This window comes from Xiphophorus hellerii, chromosome 18 (assembly GCF_003331165.1).
Source record: "Xiphophorus hellerii strain 12219 chromosome 18, Xiphophorus_hellerii-4.1, whole genome shotgun sequence".
NCBI classification, from domain to species: Eukaryota; Metazoa; Chordata; class Actinopteri; order Cyprinodontiformes; family Poeciliidae; genus Xiphophorus; species Xiphophorus hellerii.
Genome location: NC_045689.1, coordinates 29,056,763 through 29,083,643, shown reverse-complemented (window position 1 = coordinate 29,083,643; position 26,881 = coordinate 29,056,763). Strand labels below are relative to the sequence as shown.

At 41.1% G+C, this 26,881-nt stretch overlaps 1 protein-coding gene across 1 annotated transcript in view; it reads right to left on the bottom strand.

The window, feature by feature from the left end:
- rtn4rl1b (reticulon 4 receptor-like 1b) overlaps nt 1–26,881 on the bottom strand; it is a 199,776-nt gene that overhangs the window by 5,291 nt on the left and 167,604 nt on the right. The window lies entirely within an intron of this gene.

The following is a 26,881-nucleotide window of genomic DNA, read 5'->3' as shown; positions in this document are numbered from 1 at the left end:
AAATATATGTTTTAATAAAACCAGTGGAATAACTACTCAATCTATGTCAAAATCATACTCTGAAGCCAAATATGTCTATTATAGTGTACTGTGGTAAATATGGGCTTTATAAACATCAAAGCTGACACAAAAAATTAAAAGGAAATTGAATAACATTGGTGGATTTTGTTATGACATTGCTAAACTGCAGCTTTGAAATGAGTGTAACTTGTTTGCACTCTAAAAAAATTTGTAAAACCGCTGAATAAAAGTGTGATGAAAAGGATAAAAATGGCTGAGGACAAATACAGAATCGCAAAAATTCACTGCAACTTCAAGACCTTGTAGTTAATTACATTAACAAAGGAAATGTTCCATTTACTTTCACTGACAAACCAGACTTTTAATTCTGAACCGAAAATCTCAATCTTTGCTGTTTCACTTTTGATGACTTGACAAAATAGCCACAATGATGGACTTGAAAGTTTCTGCCTGTCAAAAAAGCTCAGGTTAAAAAAGTTACAAAAAAAGTGACAAAAATGTTCTCCACATGATTTTTTCCCCCCAAATGTATTTTGCACGTTAGTGTAAGTATTTTGTTTATTACTCAACATAAATCAACATTTGAAATAGGAGATTTCACATATTATGATCCCTCCACATTTGTTTCACATATAAGCATAGTGTATAATTGGTCACAAGACACACATTTACAAGTTACTACACAAAATGAAAATAATATGGAAAACAATCCAATTTTCCATATGTACAACATGTGAGGAAACCCTTTACATGCATTTTGTTTTTCACATGAACATTATGCATTTCTACTGCATTAGAACTGTGACAGCTGTCCCGACTGTCACACACAGACAGTATTGGTAATGGTTTTCTGTTTTCCCTTAATATTACTTTATATATTGATTAGTGAGTAGTTTAGATTTTTATCTTTAAATTTGTTTTCATTAGTCTGACTCTTTAGTTAACTATTTGTTGTGCACCCATTTAGTTAACTTTATGTGTCAGTTCTTTGTATATTTTGTTAAATACAACAAATTAATTTCTTTCTTTTGAGTTACCAGTTTCCTCTGGACCTGTGGCTGAAAATCACAGAGATGAGCTCCAGCTGATTGTTGTCCATATATGGTTGTCAAACTTCGTCAGCGGACCATTCCATTTGTTCACCAGGGGAGGGGGAAATTTGGTCTTTAGTTTAATTTTACCATTTATTTAATGTTTCTTTTTTTGGAAAGTTAGTTAAATTCTGATATTTATTTCATTTATAGATTTAGTAATATTCTGACCAATATTTGTTAGGTTTTTGTGTGTTTAATTACCCCCTAGTGTGTGTTAATGGTCTGATCAGCCACTATTTAAGTTCCCCTCATGTCTTGTTTGTTAGGTCAGTTTGTGCTTGAGTTTGTTCTGTTACCACCTGAGTTGTACTTTGTTATGTTGACCTCAGTTTGGGCCCAATTTATCATTTTTGGATTCTTTTTGTTAATAAATTAAGATTATATTTTGAATTTTCATCAACGTCTCTCTGGCTGGTTTATGCAAAACCTTCACAAGAACGCAAAAATAAATGCCACATTGAGGTAAGTGTCCACATATTACTGCACAATGATTTCAAATGTGTTCATATATATATTATTACATAATAAAATTAGAGACTTTCAACACGTCAAAGACAAGCCTTACATGTTATTACATTGTTCAGTTTCAACACATGTTTTTTTTTTTTACAAGAGAAACATGTTTGATCATGTGTCAAAATGTAATTTTCCGTTACAACACAATATAAAATAAAAATGAAAATGATCTTGTCTCATTTACAGTTTTATCAAAGTTCACTGAAGAAGAATGGTCTCTCTTGGACATAGAAGCTTCATTGTACATTGAGGATTAACTCAGTTTATAATTTTCCTAGAGTTATCATTTGGGATGAAGGTGATTTAGCTGAAAGAGAAGTTACTATATAATATAAATGCCAAACTAGTGATGCACTGATCCACATTTTCCACTTCCGACACCGATACCTGAGGTTTACATCTTTTTTTTTTTTTGCAAACATAGACATAAATGTACTCAATTCTAAACTTATTTGATATCTCAGCTCCCATACAGCACATTTAAAAACACCAGTAGCTTCACAAGCTTGGTCTAACATGTTAAAACAATTTGTTCAGTCAGTGCAATTAGGAGTAGAACAGCCAATGTGAAATAAATAAGAAACTTACAAAAACAACAGGTTGACTAACTTGGTAAAACATGTAAAAATTAAACTGCAACACTCTTTCAAATTGTTCAGAAAGTGCAATTAGGAATTCTAAAAATAAATAATAAAGCATGATGTTGATCAGAGCACGAGGTCTAGAGTTGGACTGAATAGATCTGCCCTTACGGATCTGGCACATTGTCACTGAAACCCAGTCTAGATTTTTTTTTCACTATGAGGACCAATACAGATATTAATGTCACACTGGTGCATCTCTACAAAATACTACATCAGAGCACAATGTAGTATATAGAGTGAAACAATAGACTTTATTGACAAAAAAGTCAAGAGACTTATGAATTCTCTCTTGATTTCACGAAGCAGTATAATGTCTCTAATATTTTCAGCTCATGGCACAGAGCATGGTACGCATATGGACCCTCTTGCTCACACTTTACCACATTAATCCCACGAATGTGCTGCCACCAACAGAACGAACGATAACAAACAATAACACCTGCTCCTCCGAGTCACGAGACGCCTCGCTGATTCCGATTGGTCTCATCCGACACATGATGCGGCCCTTCCAGGAATCGCCCCTTCCAATATTCTGCCACCGTCGGGAGACTCTTGATTCCTTGCTTTTGCGTCTGCTGGTATTACTTTCCCCACAAGAGAGGGCTTGTGATTAGTCAGTTTGTGCTGCTAAATGGTCTGTGGAATACTTGCAGTCAGCTGCTCTGGAGGCACTTTCCGATCAACGACACGAGTCCCTCAGATGCACTAGATAGGAGATGGGACATTTTGCACAGTCTCATCCCAAGATGAGCCCAATTCAGTCCATTACCAAGGTTCCATCTGAAACCCCCTCCCTCGGCTTGCCTTCTAGTCAATTTATTATTCAAAGCAACGTGGAGCCTGGATACGCTGTCCTCCAATCGATATCCCTCTGTTGCCTTTTAACCCACCCTGTAATCCCAGGTCTTTTATGCTGGAAATTCAGTCTCGGGCATTTTCCCGGGAGACAAGCCTATTTATCTGAATGTATTTTCTTGCCAAACTGTGGCTAAGCTGTGACATTCAGCGTCTGACTCTGCTGACCTTTAGCGGTAATTCTCCCGTTTTCTAGTCGCGCTTGCCGGCGCGCACGTCGAGCTCGCGTGTCACCTGAACGGGAGCGTGCTCTCACGGGCAACAAATCTAATCCTATTTGTTGAGCTCTGCCACTGGGCGACAATGGAAGACGCATGCAACCCTCACTAAGCCAAAAAAAAAGAAAAAAAAAGTGCTCAGTAAATGAGGTGATTCTTCATGGCTCAACACTATCAAAAGGGGTGGAAAGTTAGTGACAAAGGGGGGGGGGGAAATGTTGCACCAGTAACCTTGTCCTACCCTGAGAGAACCCCCCCCCCCCCCCCCCACGCTCTGATTTTTGCTATCACCAGGACCTGGATGGCTCTGTCTGTTATGAGCCATGTTCAGATTTTTCACACCTTCAAGCCTTAACGAGAGCGCCGTTTCGCTACTTTATCACTCTGCAGGTGTTTTCCTCTTTACTTGCCATTCCCATGAAGACGTATCAAGCACGGCACCTGCTGACTTGAGTAAATTGGTGAAAATGTAGTTTTTTTTCTCTCTCCCCCTTTCCGTTTCTTCTGGGAAATAAGAGTTTGCTTTATTTATCAGACAAATAAGACAAGACACAGTAAATTTTCCAGCCGCACCGCGAGGAGAAATTTGCATTAAGCGGCGCGCACCTGGTATTTGAGATGTGGCTTCCTAATTGTTAATTTTGGGTCTCAGTGGTTCACAATTTCTTGTGAAATTGTGACCCTCGTGTAAAGAGGATTTTTAGCAAGAATGTTTAAAAAAAAAGAAAAGAAAAAAAAGGCACAAATCAAACCTAAGCTGCCGTTTGCTTTTATATTTGTTGTGAGATTAGATGGCTTATTTTAATCACCTGTCATGGCAAGGAGTTTATCCAAGAAAAAGAAAATTATCTCCTCACTCCAGTAATTATTTTTTGAGGCCCTAAACTTTTTCCATTAAACCCTTCCCTCATGCATGTCTTCAATAAGAATTAGGTAGCAGATCTCTAACAGAAGAATTATCTGAGCAGGCGAGAGACAGAAAGCGATAAGCCTGATACACTGGGAGAGCATGGGGGATTGAGAATGTAGATGTTGCCGAGATAGGGAGACAGTTTAAATCAGTGATCTGCTAATCATGTTAGCACCATAAGGATGCACCTCCTCTCTGCTTGCTCGTCTCAGCCTGCGAGAAATAAAAAAAAAACATCGCAACTAATTCCCTTTTCCTCTAAAACTGTAGCTGCATTTATATTATAAATGTGCGCAAATCTTTGTCGATATTCTGCCAATGTTGGAAAAACACAATTTCGCAACTGCTGTGTTTCCACTAAATCTGAAATGAAATTAAAATCATATGTGAATAAACTTGTTCACGCGATAAGTCAGTAAAAATAGAGGTCACATGAGATATATTCATAACTCAGCCACAGCGCTCATCATCTATCAACCATCAGAGGAGATGTCGGTGTCTGATTCGGGTGTTGGAGTGACGACACCCTTGCGAGCGGCTATGTATGCTGCGTTTTGGAGAAACTGTGGTTGCCAATTTTACAGAAGAGCTAAGGATTCAATACGTTGAAGTGACAACTTTTTATGAACTGTGCCAGTCTGTGAGAGCTCTGATGGAGCTTGTTAGAAACAAAAACAAACCATCATCCTCCTATTACTTCCTGTTGTCTTCTTCATGGTTTTCTCCAGTAGTAACATAAGACTGTTGATCATGTGACTTGTGAGATGTCATAAAAAGTGTATGAGGTTACGGCTGAAAAACCACCTCATCCTAGCACAAGAAACTTTTAATCAAATAACATATTTTTTCAAAATTGGTGTGTTTCCATTAAGTTAATTTATTTTCTTACTTTCAATTTGCGCAATTTAATGGTTTATGGAAACGTAGGCAGTGTTTTAGAGGAAGTATGCGCATTTGTATTGTGTCCTGTTGACCCTGAAATTGCTAAATAAAATCCAGTGCAAGAAGTTGACTTTGGACGCCAAAACGTCCCTCTGAACATAAAATCCACACCATCAAAACAAGGTGGTTGCAATAAAGTAGATATGGCGAAGATACAACTTACTGTTGCAGGGAAACTGTTCTATTTTGAAAAGAAGAACGGGCAAAAACAAGTTCAGTCTCTAAAGGTGCAAATCTGGTTTAATCATACACTAAAACAGCCAAAGCGTTGACGGTATATCCCAATAAAACAAATTCAACTTTTTAATTGTAACATCACCGAATGTTAAAACACCAAAAGCAGCGAGAAAAGCTATTAATAGCAGCGCAACACGTCTTCCTCAACTCCCTTTCTCTCTGTGGAGGAAATTTTTTATTTTTTATGGTTTTACCTTCATCCCAGGTGAGGTTTTAGACAACATGAATATATAATGTGGAAGCTCTTTCTACACACTGGCTGGGAGGCAGGCGAGCAGTAAACACCCATTTCCTTGTTTACAGCAACACTCAGAGATCGCGCGTGCTCTCCCTTCGCAGCTGGCATTGCGTTCCCTTCCTCTCTGACATCAGTACCTGACAGCTCGCCCCGTGTAATTGCACCACTAAACGCAGATGTAAACACAAACGCAATCGCGCAACAAGACACCTCGTACATTACCACCACTCGGGTTTCAGACTGGATGGGGGCCGGAGGGGACGCACTGTGACGCTTCGGGCTGAGATGTAAATGACGCAGCTCACGATGGCGTGACGGCATAAAAGTCTAATTGATGTTTGCTTACATGCTTACAGGCTTTCAACAGCATGACTGGTTTTCTGTAAAAAAAAAAAGACGAAAGGCTGTTCTTAAAAATGGTTGACAAAGACAAAAAAAATCAATGTCTGTTATAGCAGCATTGTAAGCTCACACACAAAAAGGAAACCATTCAGCTTCAGATTGCATTATATAAATAGCTAAGGACGCAACAAAGCATGTATATGCCAATTGTGCCTATTTGGAACTTGGCAGAATAAAGATGCAAGCTCACATACACAGAGAGAGATAATGTGTTAAAATAGTAATAAAAAAACTGTGCAGCTATTTGTGCTCTGGCCCCTTCGTGTTAACACCTTCGTCGCAAGTCGTTGAACTCCGAGTCGTTCCGTGAAGTTTTGACTTCACCTCCGTTTACCTCTCCAACTGTTCCTGCGGTTACCAAGTTCCCATGTTTTTCAGAAAGTAGGCGAATAAGTGAATAAAACAGAATGCCTCGGGTCCCCTCATCACCCCTCCCCTCCCACCCGGACAGACAATGAGACGCGAATGCGTAGAATGTCAATGTCGGATAGTTCATACTGGATTTGCCCTCATGAATAACACATCTTCGCTAATAGAGGAGAAATGGTACGCCTGTACAGCTGCGTGACTCTGCCCATCATTAGACTGGACAAACTCAATTTCCTGTGTCTCTCCAAAGACCCTGATAAACACTCTTGTTGTTTCGCTGCTGCCACCAGTAGACTCTAAATTGTGTCCTCACTCTGCACCGCTTGCAATAATACACAGGGATGCACTGGCTGATAACAGTAGTAAAAGCACACAGGGATGTGTTGTATTGTCGCAGAGGTTTTATATATCTCTTTAATTAACAGGTCTGAATTGATGTAAAGTATGTATATTTCCATTTGGTTGGCTTCAGAAACCAATGGGGGTGTACAGTGTCAGACATGGGACCTTTGATGGATCAGAAATAAATATCTTGACTCACTTTTTGAGCGTCCTGACAGCCACTAAATTATTCTCGTCTTTCAGTCAATTTGAAGCGCTCTACTTTTGTTATTCTAACTTTCCCCTATGCACAAATGTGACTTGTAATTAAAACTGGCCTTTCAGCTTTGTCTTTGACTGTTTCCCCACATTTCTTGTTTTTTTCTCGGGACATCATAAAGTTGTTGCCTGTAAGCTGTTATGATGACAGCAGCTGGTAGCTTTAATTTGCACGTCTTAAGGGATATACGTTGTACAGTACCTACTAGAATGATTTAAAAAAATAGTTAGCCTGAATACATAAAGAAAAGAATCCAAGTGAATAATGGACAAAACAAATGGAAAGATCTTTTCTTCAGCAAAAGCGATTGGTGAAAAAGTATCAATTTCAATCAATTTCTGCAAAGGGAAGCCACTATTTGATAATGTAGAAAATTATTATTATTATTTTTTTTTTTTTACCCCTCCAGGGGGTCTTTTTGTGGGCTCTAGTGTCCGTTATGTGATAGTGGGCTGACAGGAAACGGGGAAGGAGAGGGGGGAAGACATGCGGCAAATGTCGTCGGGTCCGGGAGTCGAACCCGTGACGGCCGCGTCGAGGATTCAAGGCCTCCAAATATGGGTCGCGCTAACCACTACGCCACCACGGCACGCCCGTAGAAAATTATTTTGACGGGAAGAAATTTGATTTGGATGTGAGCGCAACTTCCTCCTCGGAGTGGCGACAGATTTTAGCGGTGGCAGGATTTCTCTTTTGTCTCTGGTGAAAGACCACAAGCCATTTCTCCCTCGAGCGCTTGTTTGGGTTTTATTTTCCCAGAATGCCCTGCGCTATAGCCCATTTCCTGGTTTTGTAGCGGTCTCTGGTTTGCTTGCCGTTCACATATGCATTCAAACCGCGCCAGAGTTCACTTGAACCGAGACCGAGGTTTTTTGTGGACCAGAGTTTGCTTTTTTTTGGTCCGCTTCAAAGTCTGATTGCGCACTCACATCTCTTCAAACGAGCTGAACTTTCCAGGCAAACAAACAGGAGTTGGATTACAGTAGACTTAACAGGGCTGGTGTGAACGCACCCTAGATGTGTAAGGTGCAAAATGGAAATGGGTGTAGGTCAGTTACAGGTATCAAAGCATAAAGTTACAGTTTAAAAACAACAACAACAAAAATTCCTACCATTTCTTTGGTTAAAAGTCATTTTACTGAGAAGCTCCAAAGTGGAATTAGGGATATTATACTTTATGGGAAGCAGAAATGTAGCTGTTTGGAAAACGAACAGAGACATTTGTGATGTGGAAGCTAAATGAAGCTAAATTTTCATTCTTATTAAGATGATTGCAGTTTAAAACTACCAGAGGCCTCTGTCAGCTGACGGCAGGAAAGAAAAACTCATTTTTTAAATCTGCAACATTTCCGATCCGTCTACTTACTTTTTCAACTTTGTGATTCCAGAGTAAACACAGGGACTTTTATTTAAATTATTAAATACTATGACACATTTCTAAAGTAAATGCCTGACAGCCTTATCTTTAACGATTCTAAATGACTAATAAAATAAAAATAGCTTAATGTTTGCAGGATGAATAGTGCGGTTTACATCAAATCCTTTTTTCTTTTTTTTTTAATGCATGTTTATTTACGTAAGCCCCAATTTCACAAGAAGCCGAGCAATGCCAGCAAATCAGTTTCTGACAATTGTAAGTACGGGTCAGTGATTGCACATTTCTTTTAATTAGAAAGGGCGGAACGAAAGGGGGAAAAAAAACCAAGCACTTATTCTTTGAGGATAAAGAAACGGCAATCACTGCCACACATAGAACCAAAATAATAATAATATCTTCTCTCAGGCTGATTCTCATTAGCATTTTTAAAGAATTTCTCCATTGGCTTGTTTAAAAGCTCAGATTCGGCCCGTTATTTTCCGCCAGAGCAGAGAACTCGCAGATGAACGTTGCTGCCAGCAGCTGTGACCAACAACACTTAGCTCGGAATATTTGTTCCAAATTATTATTATTTTTTTTTCCCCCTTTTGTTTTCACAGTTGCCAGAAGAATGTTATAGACATCGTCTCATTTGGCATTCCTCGGTATGACTGCCGGCGATATTGCCTCTGAATATTCTTGCAGTCAATGAAAGGGAAATGGGTGAAATAATGAAGTTTGTGCAGAAATGCAGCAGAATAGAAATATTTGCGACATAAAGGCATTCATTATGTTACTGTGATACACTTCTGGTGTAAAAAAAAAAAAAGTGACTGCTTTGGCTGTTTATGCCTTTTCGGAAAGCACCTGAACTAGTTTCTCCCTTTTATATATTCTTGGTTGAATGTAACAAAGAAATTGGTGTTTCATAGAAAGTATGTAAGGAAAATCAATGGAGATGGGACGAAATGGTGCATAATAAATTCAAAAACCAAGGCAATATTTCAGAAAATGATGCTAAATGGTAAAAATATAATTTAAATAATGATAGGGTCAACATCTACCTTCCTGTTTAAGACTGTAGTTTAAGTTCCAAGTGAGTTTCAGGCCGTCGATGCTTCTGCTATTGATTTGCATGGGCTTGTTCTGTCCCCTGCTTTGTTTCTGTGATTTGTTCCCTGTGCATCAGCACAACATGTCCTGTGAAACTGTAAGCCGTCAACACTCTGGCAGTGTCACCACTTCCAGGACATTAATTTGAATACGATCGCTCTGTCTCAGTAAATAGTCAAGGCGAAACCAGCGGGAGTTCCGACCGGAACGCCAACTAAACTATTATCAACGACATAAGCTAAGAAGTGAAATTTTGAGGGATTTCAGAATCTGAGACTTGGTGGTAAGGCCTCCTTTAGGTGGGCTTGTGCATAAATCTACAAAGTGCAAAGAGAAAGGATCTTTACCCGGGGTCCTTCGAAGGATGCAGACCCTGAATTCGGACACGGCTCAGGTGTCTTGAACCTCTGAGTGGTTGTCACGGGAGATTCAAGGATTCCTCAAACGCGCATGAAAGAATCAAAGTAACCCTCCATGTAGGCATTTAATAAGGGAATAGCATTATAACATGACATAAAACTACAAAAAATCTACTTTACACAATTCTGCCCCTTTAAATTAAAATTATAATAAACTTTTTTTACTATTCTATGCATATCCTATTTAAAATAATACTCCCCCACCTTTCCTTCTTCATAGCTTTTAAATACAATGTGAGGGCATCTCTTTGCTTGCTTCCCAAACAGATTGTGAACTCTGAAGTCTGAAAATGTCCCAGCATCCAGCTTATATGCACAATTTGGAGGTATGCACGCTTTCTCGTGAACCTGGGAACCTGAGCACTGCGAGCGTAGTGCAAACAGATGTCTGTGTGCATTTTCTCTCCCCCTTCTTTTTTTGGCATGGCATGTTTCAGTTGCTTGGTGAGATTTGTTTTGCTACAGCCTGTAGCCTGAGACGCTGTGCACATGCTGAAGAGCTGAAAGCATTTCAAATAAATGACCTGGAGTGCTGCCAGCCTGGTCTGGGCGTGGTTGGGTTGCAGTGGAAACAGCACGGCCATTACTGTTTCAGATTGATTCGATTATTAAACCGTGTAGGTGTGTGAGAGCCACACAAGAGTAAGCAACTGCTAACTCCACCAGGCTCCAGCATTGGGCATCTAGAACCCAGATATGCTACAGCAACAAACAACAAGCCACCGTCTCACCACAGAGGCTTTGTGCTCTCACACTATTCAGACACCACTCATGTTTTGGTTGAATTTTAAAAAATGTCTTTGGCAGTTTAAGTCCAGTTTGAAGGAGGTCTTAATGAAGAATTAAAAAAGGATCTGACCAACAAATGAAGAAATGTCTACAATATGAAGGGTTTTAACTAAATTGGCTGGAAGACGATGACAGACATTCACATAATGAAATGCTAGTTTGAGATAAAATGAAGGAGGCTGATGAAAACATGGAGACGTAGCGGACAAAAGAAAATCCAAATTGTGAAGCAGATGGGCTTTGTTCACACAGCAAGCCTTAATGCTCAATTCCATTTTTTTCTGTTGAAATCCAAATTATTTACATTTTGTATAGTTATTCATATTACTAATCAAATACGAGACGTCTGTGTGAACGGTTGACGACTCCAAAGCGACCCGCTTGTACAGAAGAAGAGCGTAGGCGTCACACCAGCAGCTCACCACTAGTGGACGCCGCTGTCTGCGGTTCAATTTTAAAGTTTTTCAGAGCCTTTTTTTTTTTTTATTGTCACAAAATCATAACACAAGAGAAGCTAATTAAAATAAAGATCATGCTTTATTTTTTATTAGCTTCCCTTGTGTTATGAATTTGTAATGACCTTCTGTAGAGAAGTGTGGATATGTAGTCAGAGCTATGAGTAGTGAAATTGTGATGAGATGCTCTTCACTGACACAGACTTCTTTCATGATTACAACTTTAAGTCATTGTTTATGTCCAGGTTTACCATGTCTGGCTTCTTCTGGGGTAGAATTATGATGCACAACTCACATTAATGATGAGAAAGTCAGATTAAATGCGACATGACTGGTCAGACTTCAGGCGTTTTGAAAACAATCAGACATTACCACATATGGAAGTGGCACAGTTCGGATTTTCTGGGTGAAAAGATCAGAATTGGGCCGTTCAGGCAGCCATTAAAAAGTCTTATACAGGCAAAAAAGAAAATCAAGTCGCCTTTGCCCGCTATGCGAATGTAGCCGTATTTGTACCTAAAGCTGCATACATAAGAAATGACAGCATTTCAAAAACAACACAACTACCAAACAAAGACTGTAGCAGACCCAGAGCACACACCGTGACACAGTTTTCTGTCAATTTGGCTTTGCTTCAAAGGAAGAGGAAAGCCACGCGGAGGCTTGCGTGGCATGTAAAACCTTTCTTGGCCTGGTAGAGGAGAATTCCCCTGAAAGCTCGATGAGTTAACAATGAAAATGTTTCCAAGTAAAGCGAAAAAAAGCCGAGGTAGCAGTCTTTTCATCCTTGACAAACCAGTTGCTACAGCTTGTTCACAGGCATTATTTCTACCGCCACAGTGACGCAAATCCGTACCCTGACTAATCAAACCTCTTCCAAATTATCAGCTGGTATGAGCAAAGCCTTTATTAGAAATATTCCATCATTAATCGTAACTTTCTTTGATTATTTACGGTGTCAAACATTAATTGCTAGCCCCGTTTATTACTTAAACCTGGGTTAAAACGACTCGGCCGCGTTGTTTTTTTTAGGGCTTTGTCTGTCCCTTTGATCACCAGAAGTCTTTAAATTTAAAATGGAAGACATAAAATAATAAGCTGGAGGATATGAGGAAAACAACGATGGAAGTCTCTCTCTCTCTCTCAACACTGCAATAACACACAATCACATAAAAAGCAAGCAAGCAAACCGAGATGAAGTTAAACATAAAACGACCTGGCATGATTGTGTGACAGCCACGTTTCATAAGGTGACAGTTCAGAGTCTAAAAATAGCTGAGAGAAAAAGAAAAAAGAATCACAGAAGAACAAAAGGAAGCAAACCGAGTGCTGAAGCGGATAAAGCTCATTTCATTTAAAAATAGTATTTGGGAATCCGAGCGGCATGGTGGAAGGGCGACGCACGCACGAGATGAGCCACATATGTTTGATTTCCACACTTTTAATTAAAAGACTTCTGTGCTAATTCCACTGGCGTTCGGATGCCCGTCTGCACCTGCTGGATCTTTTACTCCTTCTCACATGCAACCAAATACACAAACTCTGCATACGTAAAGCACATACGTACCTGGCTACGTCTGCCAAGTCGCCTGCAGAGGGAGCAGCACCATCAGCCACCGACTATATCCATTTATCATGACAGGACAAAAGCCAAATGATTCAAATATATTGCACTCCCTGCGGCGATACTGTACTGCAGCGGTAGGACTAAGCTAAAGTAATGGGTCTGCCAAAACTGTGTAAATCATCCAAAGTGTATCCATATGTAGTTTATATGCGGCAGTTCTATTAAAGTCATAGAGGGCATTTATAACGCAATTCCCATTGATGGTGGGGCCAATAATTATGTTTTGCGTTGACGGTTAATGACCCTCGGAGGCGTTTAGAAGCCTTAAGGCTCCGTGTGTACATACTGTTTGACAACATGGGCCAACATTTGAGCAGTCGCAGTAAAGTTCACCGCTTTTCAGTAGGACGGACTGTATCAAATGGGAATCCTGAGATTTGAAAGGCAACTTTGTAAATGTTTCCGTACGAGTTTCGATGAATCAGACTCGTTGGACATCCTGCCCAAACAAACAAACAGAAAAAAAAAAAGAAGCAATTTGCTTTGACTGACACAAACACCAGTCAGAGAACGTTGCCTGTGGAAGTCAGCGCAGCAATGAAAGCTTTAATCTTGACAGAGTTGTGAATATGAGTCAATCAAATGCCTGGATGTTTGTTTAACAGCAGCTTAATTAGCATTTTTTCACACTACACATGGTATAGAGGCCCAAAAGGCACAAAAAGGACAAATTAGTTGAATACAAAAAATAAAAAAAAACAACTGAAGGGCACTGAATGACAGATAAGAATTAAAACCAAATTCCTATTTAAGGCAAACTCCCTTATCTTGGTTGACACACTCTTAGACAGTTACAAAAGAAACCCACGTGTGAATGGTTTTCTGTCTTCTTCAAAATTTAACATATACGCTTTTAGCGAAAATGTTTAGTAAATTAGACAGAATCAAAGAAAAGCGCAGAATTGTTGATCTGTGAAACAGATTGGAGGCCACTAGCTGACAACTTTTGACCAGCTGTGTGAATTTGTAAAAGTGTAAATCCCATTGCTTTCTTTTAGGTGAATGACTGTAATATGGCTTTTATTTTGAAAATCACAATTGCTTTTTTACACTTGTGTGCCTCAGTTAATCTGAGCTTTCAAGAAATTAGCTATGCACTATATGTTTCTATTTTAGACTTGTGTCGTAATGCTATCCCATGAAACCGTTTATTTACTAAAGGTTATAAGAATCTCGTGCTCGCTCATGGATACGTCCAACATGGAGTCACCCCCGGCATATTTACTCGACTGGAGCTCTTGCTGATGAGGCGACTCTGTGAGAAAGTCAGTTGTTTCCAAGGGAATGCCAAAAAATTTATTCTTGGTGAGGATTCTGGCTCTGAACAATAATAGGGTAAGAGCTGTAAGAAAATCTACACACGGTCTAGTTTTATGTGGTAATCATATCGAAAAACTTATTTACTCTAACGTAATACTGCCTTTGAGGAACGTAACCTTTTTACCTTCTCCTCAAAGCCGTTAAAGGTGCTTTTCACATCCTGTTTTTGTTGGCGAGACAAAAACCAAAGGCTGATGCTGGTGGAACCAAAAGCTCAATTTAATTCTTGAATTAATATCTACAATGCTTTAGAAAAGTATTGGCTTCACTTCATATTTCTTGTTCTTTTGCTTTTATGTCACTCTCGACCGCCTCAGATCATTAATCAAATTTTAATATCACTACAGACAGCATGAGTAAGTACATAGAACGCTTTTTAAATAATAAATTATTTTTAAGAGGGCTCGTTGTAAAAAGTAATAACCCACATTGATAAATTATGAAATAAGTGCAGTTCTTAAAGTATTATGTTAAATTTCACTACCACACTCGGACCTGATTATTATTGTTGGGGAAAGAAAAAAGGAACTTTAGGCAGTCAAATTTGTGTTGTTAAAAGTAACAGATCATTTTATAAAAGGAACAACAGCCAAACATGGTGGTGGTAGTATGATGGTCTGGGCCTGTGTCATGTGCTGAATGACTTTTAAAGGGGCAGTATTACATAATATTGAATTTTTTAGCTCTCCATCATGTTATAATGTTGTTCTCTCAACAACAACACACCTGCCGTGTTGCCTTGATTCTTTCAGACAAGTCTGAGAAATCGTTCATTCTCTCATGGCAACCATTCAGCTGTGCAAAACATCACAGCTGGTGTGAGGAGGAGCTTCGTTTTTCGAAAACGAAGCTCCTCCTTTTATAACAACTGAAGGTAACATAGTTACTTGATTGTGCCACATAGATGGCACCGTGTGGGTGGAAATGTTTCTCAACAGTTTGTGAAAGACTCATTTTCAGCTACCACACATCTTTGTTGGATGTTGTTTCCATTTATGGGTTCAGCGAGAGTTTACTATTATTTCACAAAGTGCCAGACAAGAAAAGGAATAAAAAGAGTGGTCCAAGTCCACTTGGAGTGGTCCAAGTCTGTCTTATGGCTAATTTCAAATTATTTCCTAATTTTTTATGGTTGGCTGTTCAATTCCGTTCAGGAAAACTGCTGAGGGTCCAGCTACTTCTTTGTGCTTCTCACACTTGGTATACATTTCTGAGTGACATAAGGGAACTTTCACTTCTCGTCTCATTTAAAAAACACCTGAAAAGAGCATCTATTGGAAAGCCAAAAATGTCAACATTGATTATGTAAGGCTACATGGATTTTAATGTAGTTTCAATAGTGTTATTTTGTGGTTTTTATCACTGTATTTCAACCTGTCAATGGGGCTAGATGGAAAATAGGTCATTACATGAGATTATAGGTCAATACATAAACTTGAACTTAAACCAAGTAATCTTTTAGATAGCATTTATTGTCATTGAACAGAATTCAACGAAATTTCCATTGCAGCTCCCGTTCAAAAGGTCAAATATACAGTATAAATAAGCAAACACACAATAATAATAATAACAATATATACAACTAAATTAACTAAAGGCACTCAACCATCCAAAGAAGTAGCAGCAGGTCCAATTATGGCAAAGTACAGATAATGTGACAGTGCAAAGTGCAGAACAATATGGCTGTGTGGGGGTGGGGGATATGTATGTGTGACTGCGAGGTTATGATATGTGTGGGAGGGGGGGGCGGCAGGGAGTAATGGCTCTGACGGCTGTGGGGAAGAAACTGTTTCTCAGTCTATTTGTTGTAGTCCGTATATTCCTGTACCGCTTGCCTGATGGCAGCGGCACAAACAGTCTGTGGCCCGGGTGGCTGGGATCCATGGCTATGGATCCAGCTCTCTTCTTGACCCAGTCTGTGTAAATGGAGTCCAGGTCTTGGAGGGGGCATCCCACAATGCCTTGTGCTGTTCTCACCACCCGTGTCAGTTGTTTCCTCTCCAGTGCTGTGCAGCTACCATACCACACAGTCATGTTGAGGCAGAGGATGCTCTCGATCATCGCCCTGTAAAAGTTCACGAGCAGCCGTGAGGAAAGTCCAGCCCGTCTCAGTTTCCTGAGGAAGAAGAGCCTTTGTTGTGCTTTCTTCACCAGGTGGGAGGTGTTTGTGTTCCAGGAGAGGTCAGACGTGATGTGGAGGCCCAGGAACTTGATGTTGTCCACACGTTCCACCACTTCTCCATCTATGAGAAGGGGAGTGTGAGCCGTCCTCCTGGACCTTCTGTAGTCCACAATGACCTCCTTGGTCTTCCCTGTGTTCAGCACCAAGTTGTTGGCTGAACACCACTGAGTGAGCTGCAGAATCTCCTCTCTGTAGTGGGTCTCGTTGTTGTCTGAAATGAGACCCACTACTGTTGTGTCGTCCGCGTACTTCACGACTGTGTTGGTGGGGTGGATGGCCACGCAGTCGTTTGTAAACAGGGTGAAGAGAGCTGGGCTGAGCACACAGCCCTGCGGCGTGCCAGTGTTCAGGACCAGTGGGGACGATGTTGAGCCACTTATTCTCACCACCTGAGGCCTGTTGGTGAGGAAGTCTCTGATCCAGTGGCACAGTGAAGCGGGCAGCCCCACCTCGAGTAGCTTCAGCACCAGCTTGTCTGGGATGACGGTGTTAAATGCTGAGCTGAAGTCTACAAATAGCATCCTGACGTAGGTGTTGGGATGCTGCAGATGGGTCAGGGCTGTGTGCAGAGTGATGGAGACGGCATCCTCTGTTGACCGGTTCGCTCTGTAGGCGAACTGAAGGCTGTCCAGGTTTGCGGGGATGAAGTCTCTGACGTACCTCAGAAGAATCCTCTCAAAGCACTTCATGATCACCGGGGTCAGAGCGACAGGCCGGTAATCGTTCAGGCTGGTGATGGACCTCTTCTTCGGTACAGGGATGATGGTGGAAGACTTGAGACACTCAGGAACCGTGGCCAGCTGCAGGGACAGATTGAAAATATCCAGAAACACTCCTGCCAGCTGGTCGGCGCAGGTTTTCAGCGTCTGGCCTGACACCTTGTCCGGTCCTGGAGCTTTGTGGGTGTTGATCCTCCTCAAGGTGGACGTCACCTGATGCTTCTGTAGGACGAGGGGCTGGTGCTGCTCTTCCAGTTGGGGTAGATGTACGGCTTCTCTGCTGCCCGCCGTGTCAAAGCGGGCAAAGAAACTGTTTAAGGTGTCAGGCAGGGTGGGGTCGCGGCTGGTCAGCTGAGTGCTGTGTTTGTAGTCCGTCATGGTTCTTATGCCTCTCCACATGCTTCGGGGGTTGTTGTTGATGAAATGTTCCTCAATCTGCTGTTTGTACTGGAGCTTGGCCTGCTTAATACCTTTTTTCAGTTCCGACCGGGCCCTGCTATAAGCCAACCTGTCTCCAGACCTGTAGGCAGCATCCCGGGCTTTCAGCAGGGCCCGTACTGTGCTGTCCAGCCATGGTTTCTGGTTTGGAAACACTTTTATGGTCTTAACAGGGAGGACAGCGTCGGTGCAGAACTGAACATAGGACAGAACGGACGATGAGTATTCCTCCAAGTCTGCGCCGTCCCTGAACACACTCCAGTCTGTATGCTCAAAGCAGTCCTGAAGTGCAGAGGAGGCCTCCTCAGTCCAGACCTGAACTATTCTGGTGGTCGGCTTAGTTCTGCAGGCCAGAGGCTTGTAGACAGGAATCAGCTCCACTGAGATGTGGTCAGACATGCCCAGATGTGGAGCTGCTACAGCCTTGTAGGCTCCGGGGATATTGCAGTAGACCTGGTCCAAAATGTTATTGTCTCTGGTGGGAAAGTTTATGGATTTGTGGAATTTGGGAAACACAGCCTTCAGTTCCACGTGATTAAAGTCCCCCGCCACAATCACGGCCGCCTCCGGGTTGGAGTTCATCTGCACGCTGATCAGGCAGTACAGCTCCTCTAATGCTAACTTAGCATTAGCCCTCGGTGGTATGTAGACGGCCACGATCACAATGGACGAGAGTTCTCTCACCAACTTGAAGGGTCTGCATTTCACCGCCAGATATTCCAAGTCAGGAGAGCAGAATGTGCCGACAGAGTGTGTGGCTGTACACCAGGCATTGTGTACATACAATGGAATGATCATAGTCCCAGGTGTTCGTAGCAGCTCTGGAGGAATAAAGTCCAGCTTGGTGAGTGTGTGAAGTCCAAACTGTGTTCCTATGTCCCACAGTTCTAATCTGCTGTAAGTTGTCACGGCTTCCAGTAGTTTGTTGAGCGAAGACATAAAAATCTTATTCTCCGTATCGCCAAACGTTGAGTGCTGAAGTGACACTCTGGATGAGATTTTCTTCTCAGTTGTCTTTTTTTTTTTTTTTTTGTATTCTGCTGTTGACTGGGCAGTTGTCAGTCGGCCCGGCTAGTCCAGCGACTGCACCTTGTTCAATCTTATGTGTCTCTGTCGCCGACAAAGTGCAGCAAAGCCAATCATTACTTGTCTCCCGGTGTGACAGCTGAGCGGCCTCGACGACCGGCGACAGCGAGCGGACGGAAGGAGCGAAAGGGAAGCGACAAAGAAACGTCTCAGACAAGAACTCGCTGCCCTGTCTAATAGAGAGATTCGGTAGGTTGAAAAAAATATATAATCGGTGGGATTTTAGAGAGCAACTACGAAGGAAAACGTCTGGGGGCCCGGTGCCGTGGTAACGCTGTGAACCAGACCGCCTGGTTACGAGCCAAACATGCGCCCAATAACGAACCCGACCAAGACATTGAATCACTGCCAGCTGCAGGGCTGATGCTCTTCAACTGACCCCATGCTTTGATGTTTCTGTAGACTGGGGGGGAAGAGGCCAAGCAAAATATTGTAACTTCCTGTGGAAAACATAAATTAATAGTGTTTAGAAAAAGCAGAGGAGAATAGTTAGAACCTAAAGTAAAAAGCGATCTATTTGCTCCTTTTGGGATTCCAAACAGCAACGCATAAAAAAAATAGAAAAAATCATATAAGCTATGACTGCTAACATTCCAATCAGTCTAATAACACGCTGCCATACCCTACAATTTGTCTCCATCTCTGCATTTTTTATCTCAGTGCCCTTCATTTCACATACCTGTCAACTCAAACACCATAATCACTTAGACGGCCTGAGAGCACTTTACCGCATGACTTAACAAAGCTCATGTGCAAACCTGAATAATTTAGCCTTTTATTTATCCCACACGCTTATTTATTCGGGGGGTTTTTTTCGTGTTTTGTTTTGTTTTAGCTGACGATTTGTGGCAGCGACGCGCGGATCGAACGGCGTCAAATATTCTGTCTCTGCAGATGGCGACCTCCTCTGTCCTTCGGAGTTCCGACTGAGGCCGTTTCAAAGCCAGCTTTGTTTGGATTTAGCAACTTGAAATTGATTAAAATTGCATCGTGTGCATGCACACCGGCTACTAACTCTGTGCTCAAACACATGCAGCTAAACACCTGTACTCAGAAATAATGCAAAGGCGAACCGAGACTTGGCATTTTCACCGACCTGCACCCCCTCGACCCGCCCAAACACTCACGTTTTCTTTTTAAAGCAAGCTGTGTAAGGTGCCTTGCAGCAGCAGCAGCAAGAGCAGCAGCTACCTTCCTGCATACAAACCTCATGCGCCCTAGATTCAAAAGATCAATTATTCATAGCAGGTGAGAGTTTTGGTTGCTTCTATGTACATAAAGACTCACACACAAACCCACAGTTTCAGCACTCTCAGCTAATGGCTTCGATGAGGAGACTGGGGGGGAATATGAAATCAGGCAAGAAGTCGGCGCGAGGGTACAGAAACGCAGACTGGCTCATTAAGTTCAAGGGATGAGATGGCTGGGATGTGAAAAAGGGGCGGGGGGGGCTGAAAAACCAGAAATCTGTAAAAACGCTGAAATTTGTCTGTGCTGTATATACAGGGATGCATATGCGGCGTCCTACCCACAGGGCGTGGGACTGAATGGAACGGCTGGTGGAATGAATGACAGCTCTGGCTCAAATGCCTCAGCAACAGCAACTTCTGTCATGGAAACTGATTTTCCACTGCCTCTAGTTTCAGGGAAACTTACTTTTCCATAAAGGACAACTGTTAGCTTGCAGAACGGCTATGACAGCTGAACAGAATACTCACCTGGATATGTGTATGTGTATATATATATATATATATATATATATATACTGTATATAGTAATGATGATGTAAAACCAGCCTGTTCAGATTGGCCAACTCCACATGAATATCACATTTATGCAACACACCCTGTTCATTTCTGTCTTTACTTTTAATAATTTAGTCAATGTCGCTTTGAATTGTTGCCCAGAATGTAAGGTAACCTTGAGATTCTTCAAAGGCGCCTGTAATTAATATCGAGCATTATTCTTCTCATTGCTCGTCCTTCTTTCTGTAACGTTGGCAGCAAACACAGCTCTAAAGCATCATAGATCCACCCCCGTGGTGAGGAGGTGTTCTCCTCAGGAAAATCCCACATAGTTTTCTCCGAACGTTCCTCCCTCTCACTAGAATGCTTTGTAAAATATTGTCAGTCAAAACAATTTGCTAAAATAAAAAAGACGCTATTGTTTACATATTCATGTGCCTTCTGGATTGTGAAGATTTCTTTCTGATGATTCTGCCATGGAGGTCACATCTGTGCAGATGCAGCAGTACAATAAAACACTGCCCAGCAACAAGTCCTCCTAAAGGTGTTTTTGCGATCAGAAAAAGGTCTAGCATGATTTTTTCAGGCCTCTGCTTTGTCTCCCAAACACAAGTTCAGCTTTTGAGTTACATAATAAACTACAGAAATATGGGGGAAATTTTCTGCCGTAATTTGCGAGCACGCATTTTCAGTCTGAAACCAGGATTTCATGTCTTTTAATACTTCTGCTTACATTTTCATTTTGAAAGCAGGGCTTCATGTCTGTCTTCTCAAAACCTGTAATGCTTGTATTCAAAACTTCTTGCGTTCAGAACCTGTCTCTGCTCAGAGCAAATCTCCGCTTGCAGAACTCTCTGCTCGCTTACAAAACATTCGCTGCTTGCTTTTGGAACAAAAATGCACCGTTGCCTGGCAACCTCTCAGCCAACAGTATGAATATGTTGTACTGGGTCCGTTTGTTTCCTTCTAGCGTGTGCCTGTGTGGCTACTATCGATTGTAGCAACCTGCGCCACCCACTGGATGCAGGAAGAAACTACGACCTCAATTTTCTGCTCCATGTTACACTAAACATCCACTGGCAGTGTGCTACTGATCACTAACAGCCTTCTGATATTAGGCAGGAATTTTTTCACCCAACCAAAGAAAATGGATCCACAGATCCAAATGTGTTACAACATAGTCACTATATATCAATCTAATATGTTTTTAGATAGATTTATACATATATATATTAAATATTTAGATCTATCCTTCCATCCATCCGTCCGTCCATCCCATTGAATGAATTTTCTACCCGTTCAGCAATTTACTTGAGTATCGCTACTCAAGAGTAGTGATACTTCATAATAAAATTACTCTAGCAAAAAGTACACCATAGTAAAAATATTCCTAAAAGTACTTTTTTTTCAAAAGTTACTCAAGTAAATGTAATTGAATAAATGTAACTAGTTACTGCCTAACTCTGCTCCTTAAGAACTAGCATCTATGTTTATTTTACCAGGTTGGACAAATTTAACCAGAATAGCGCAAAATTTCCTGCAGTCAAAAATGACGGCGAAATATAAATTCAGTTTTCTACGAAACATACAGTTTTAGAAAACCCTGTTCTGGTTCACTTACTCACCATGGATATGATTTCTTATTTAGAAGAACTCGACATCTCATCGAGATGATTTTGTTGTTAACAAAATTGCTTTAATATTCCAAGTATGTTAATTTTTTTTGTTGCCATTTATCCATTCACTTTCATGTAACCCGTATGATATGATAAAGACGTATCCCATATACGGATGTAGCATAACATATTTTATTACAGTTCATAAACAGTGATAAAACGGTTATAATACACTGACAGAATGCTAGAGCCAGTGAGTGGCGGGTCATCATGGCAACCAGTAACAGTTTAAACCCAGTCCGGTGATGAACATTTGACAGAATGCTAGCTAATGCCAAGACAGCAAGATAACGACAGGTAACCATGGCAACTGGTGATAATGTAAAGGCATGCAACATCCATTTTATTATAGAGCACCTACTACTTGGAAAAACGAGAAGATCAGGAAAATGTCCTCACGTTCCACAAAAGACCTCCATTTTTTGGTGAAAATGGTTATAATGGACCTCTGTAGGTTACACACACACACACACACACACGCCCACACCCACCCACCCACGCCCGCACAACCCCACATGTTTGTCTCGCTGTCTTTGCGGGGACTTTCCATTGACTTCCATTCACTTTGATGCGGACCTTTTTGGGTCCGCATCAACGTTCGATTGCGTGTCGACACTTTCCAAGACGAGTAACTTTTTAGACGAACGAACGGGAGTTAGTCCGACTAGGGCTAGAGTGAACACGTGCTAAATCAAAGACTTTGGAGATTAGTTTATAGTTGTTAATAGTCACTGAAATTTTGTCAGAAAAGTTACCTTGAAAGCAACAATAACTCATTGTATCTTCCTACACCTAGCCAGATGTTGGATAGAAAAACATATGACTGGAAATACCGTTGGAAATTTAGGTTTAGTACGTGTGTTCATGTACGCTTCCTTCAAATGCAGCCGAGGACTGAGGACCTAAAACGGCACAGAATACAAAAGAGCGGGAGGAACGGAGCATAAGGGATGAAGCAGGAAGTGGGAAGACCTTGATCTTCATAGAGTAATCCCTTTTCATTAAGAGTAGTTTTCAGACTCGGAGCTTCACCATTGATCCTTGTGCAACGCCAATTCATTAATTTGCAGCGGCTTATCACCTTGAAGGCCTTCAGGACTTCCACCCAGACACACACAAGCGCAGCATTTAATGTAATGTAACCATGTCTCACAAGAGTCAGCAATTCCCCCAGTGAAATTAGTTCTTATCAATTTAAGCTGAGATCTTTTTCATCTGTTTCACTTTTCATTCCAGCTCTTTTTTTCGTCAGTCTGTTTTTAGTTTCATTCATAAAAAAAAATCCATTTGCAAGAAATAACTTATGATCATCACATGGCCCCATGTCAGTGTTGACCTTCAATGTTTTATTCCTTCTAGTACATCTACACATTAGGAAACTGCCACTTTTTATTCTACACGGTGATATTTAATGGATCTTGATTAAATTACATTAAGTTGAACGACGCTAACTGCAGCACCTTAAAAAAAGAGGATTCACACCCCTTGAACCTTACACGCTACAACCACAAGCAAGTCAAGTAGAATAATGACGTGAAAAGAACTGGATTATAGTCCTGGACTTTGAGTCACTCTAAACTAAACAATGTAGGACAACAAGCTAAATTCTGTTCTCACCGGAGCACCTTCTTCCACGTTTACTGTTCTACTTGGCCTGTGGCAAACATTAAACGGAACAATGTTGGCTTTCTTTCAACACGTGGGTTCTTCTTGCACACTCTTCCATAAAGCTCATATTTATGAAGTATCCAGAACTACCATGGGCCTCTTGACTACTTCTCTCACAAATCCTCCCTTTGCCTTGCTTGTCAGATTAGGTAAGCGGCGAAGGTCTAGTTAGGTTTGCAGTTGTTCCAAACTTTTTCTATTGTCAGATGATGGATTTAACCGTTCTCAGAGGCTTAGAGACTTGGATTGTGTTTTCTAGCATAGCCTAACTTACCTTAAATGTCTTCACAGACTCAACCCTGACCTGTCTGGTGTGGCCCTTAATTTTGATTATGCCATCTATTCACTAATATTCCTTAACTAACCTATACTGAGTTTCAATTATACACAGATTTCAGTCTAAAAGCAATTCACTTGCCATATTTTAAGTAGCTAGAGTAAAGGATGAAGAACCCAAATGTTTGGAACATCTTTAATTTTTTTTTCTATCCATTTGCAATTATTCTGTATTTCATCTTCATCTGGGTTTTAAGGGTGTTTTCACACCTAATAATCTGGTAGACTCTGTTCGATTGGGGACCAATTTTGCAACATTTGTTACATTTTCTGCCGGTGTGGTTCGCTTTCACTCTGCACTGTATCAAATGAACAAAACTCTTTGAAAAGCCTGTTCAGCCAACGCGTTGTGGTGGCGCTGCATCAAAAACCACTGAGGAAACGGCACAAAGACCTCTGAAAAAGACATGAGCACAACTTTCTCCTTTGCAAACGTAAACAAAAATGAAGTGGAGTCAGATTTTAGCCATTGTAGTATTTCTAGTATTTCTGTTTTGTCGTCCGTAAGAGACCATGAGTCATTTCTCCCGCTAGCGCTAAACTTTGTTTGTTTTAGTTGTATTTACCCAGAATGCCCTGCACTATAAACCACTTTCTGTTTTTGGAGCAGTGTCCGGTTGGCATTCACATATGCATTCGAACTGCACTAGAGTTCATTTCAACCGAACAGAGAGTTACGTTTTTGGGCGGACCAGAGGTCGCCTTTTTGGTCCAATTCAGAGTTTGATTGCACATTCACACCTCCCCAAACTTTGTAGCCAATCAAAGTAGAGTTCGATTGAAGCAGGGCTGGTGTGAATGCATGCTCAAATTCAAACACATTCAAGTGTTTGGTTGTAACAATTCAAAATGTGGAACATGGTCTGAATATTTATTTTTTAAGAAAATAGTATTTCCTTTCTCTCTTCCCCACACCATGTCCACCATCCTTAATTTGTTCCTCTATTGTTTCTCAGTAAAACATTACCCTTTGATATATCAACAAAAGTCCAGCTGTAATTAAATACACCTGTTTCTGGCTATACAGAAAAACCGAAAGTTGGTCAAAACCTTACTCCCATTTCCCAAATCATGAAACACGAAGATTTTGGCATCTTTAACAACATGTTCAGTTGTTCCATCGTGCCAAAAGAGTCTCTCCACTTGCCACAACTTGGCCATTTGAAGTTTTCTGGGGGGTCTTTCACTTCCCCCATGCCCCCATCTCCATTGTAAACATAAACCCTCCAGAGGCGAACCGCACAGCTTTGTGAGTGCTTTCCCCTCCCTCGCAGCTGCTTGTCTGCATGCAACTGCTGCTCACGAGTGAGTGCTCCCAATCCTCTCTCTCCTCATAAAGCCAAGTGCCTCGCTGTAGACGTTTCACAGATAAGTGGTTTATTTTTCCCCCTTCTCCCCCTTACATCCACGGCAATGGGCCTCAGACAAATTTTTTGTCGCATGTCATGACTTGGTCTCTTGAACTCTGTTCGTATGTGACTGAAAAAACAAACAAAACTGGGAGGCCCTGCATTTCCTCGCAAATACTGCTGCTAGTCATAAAACCCACGATGATATTCAGATGAGCGGCAGTGGAAAGAAGAAGAAGATATCAACCCTCATCTCAGTTTATACTGTCAGATGATGAAACATGATTCCCCTCCAGCCACCACTCCCTCGACCCCCACCACCACGTCTCCTCCATCTCTCCTTGAAGATGGATAACAAAAAGTAAAGTCAAGGACAGAGAGAACCAGTGAGGGTTTTGTTTACACAAGCAATAGGGAAAGTGCTATTTCAAAGACAACGAGAGAGAGGCAGAGAATAGAGGGGGGAAGCAAAAAGACAGCGTAAATAGACACAGAAGAAAAATAGAGGAAAGGAAAACAATGGGTGATGGGCTGCATTAAAGCAAAAATCCACGTTTAATTAGGATCTGGAAGAGCGGCTGGATTACAAAACCACCTCTGTGTGGTCCTTGAGTTTCAATCCTGTCAATGGTAGAGGCATGCAGATATAAAGAACAAGCAGATAGACATCTAGTTTACTTAATAGACCTTAGGTTCTCGAATTAAAGCTACTTCCTATAGACAAGCTGTAAAGTCAAACCATCCGTCTTTTTCGGAACAAATCAGACACCTTTGTCAGGTAATCTCTGGACCGTTACGCAACAGGAAGTCAGAAACTCCTCTGCCTTCGGGCGAGAAGGTCTAACTGCTGACTCAGTAAAACATGTCTCTATTTCAAACAAATTATTCAGCATAAAACCTAAAGAGTCTTATTTATGAAGGCAAAATAACAGTTTTTGACTAAAACTGTAATATCATCTTACAAAGGGCACTCCATGCATTAGTCTTACAGCACTAAACTTACTGTTCAGAGGTTTGGGGTAATGCATACATTACTTCATTATAGCTGTTAATTACACTCCAAAAGAAAGCAATGTGCATCAGTTATAAGGTTGAATATAACTATCATACCAATTCACTTTTCCTACATACAAGATTTAACTTCATAGATCTGGTTAATAAGGGGCAGTATTATATATTTTGTTGGCATATTCTGCCATTGTATAGCACAATCTAGTAACTATGATACTTTCAGTTGTTGGAAAAAATTAGTCATGTATCAAATATGACTTGAAAGAAATTTCAAGCCTTGAAAATGGGCCTCTGTCTCTTTAAGGCGCGCCTACTCTTTTTGAAGGTCCGCCTGAAGTTTCACTGAGAAGTAGCTGGTTTAATGAGCTCAGGAGATGCACAGGCAGAAAAGAAAAGCAGGAATGTAGTACAAGGATGCAGATATCAGCAGTTTGCATTTGTTTTTTTGGACAAGGTTAGAGTTGTCCTCTCGTCAGCTGCATCACAGCAGGTGCAGCAGTGATCAAAGACATGAACACAAATTTTCTTCTCAGTGCGCTCCAGG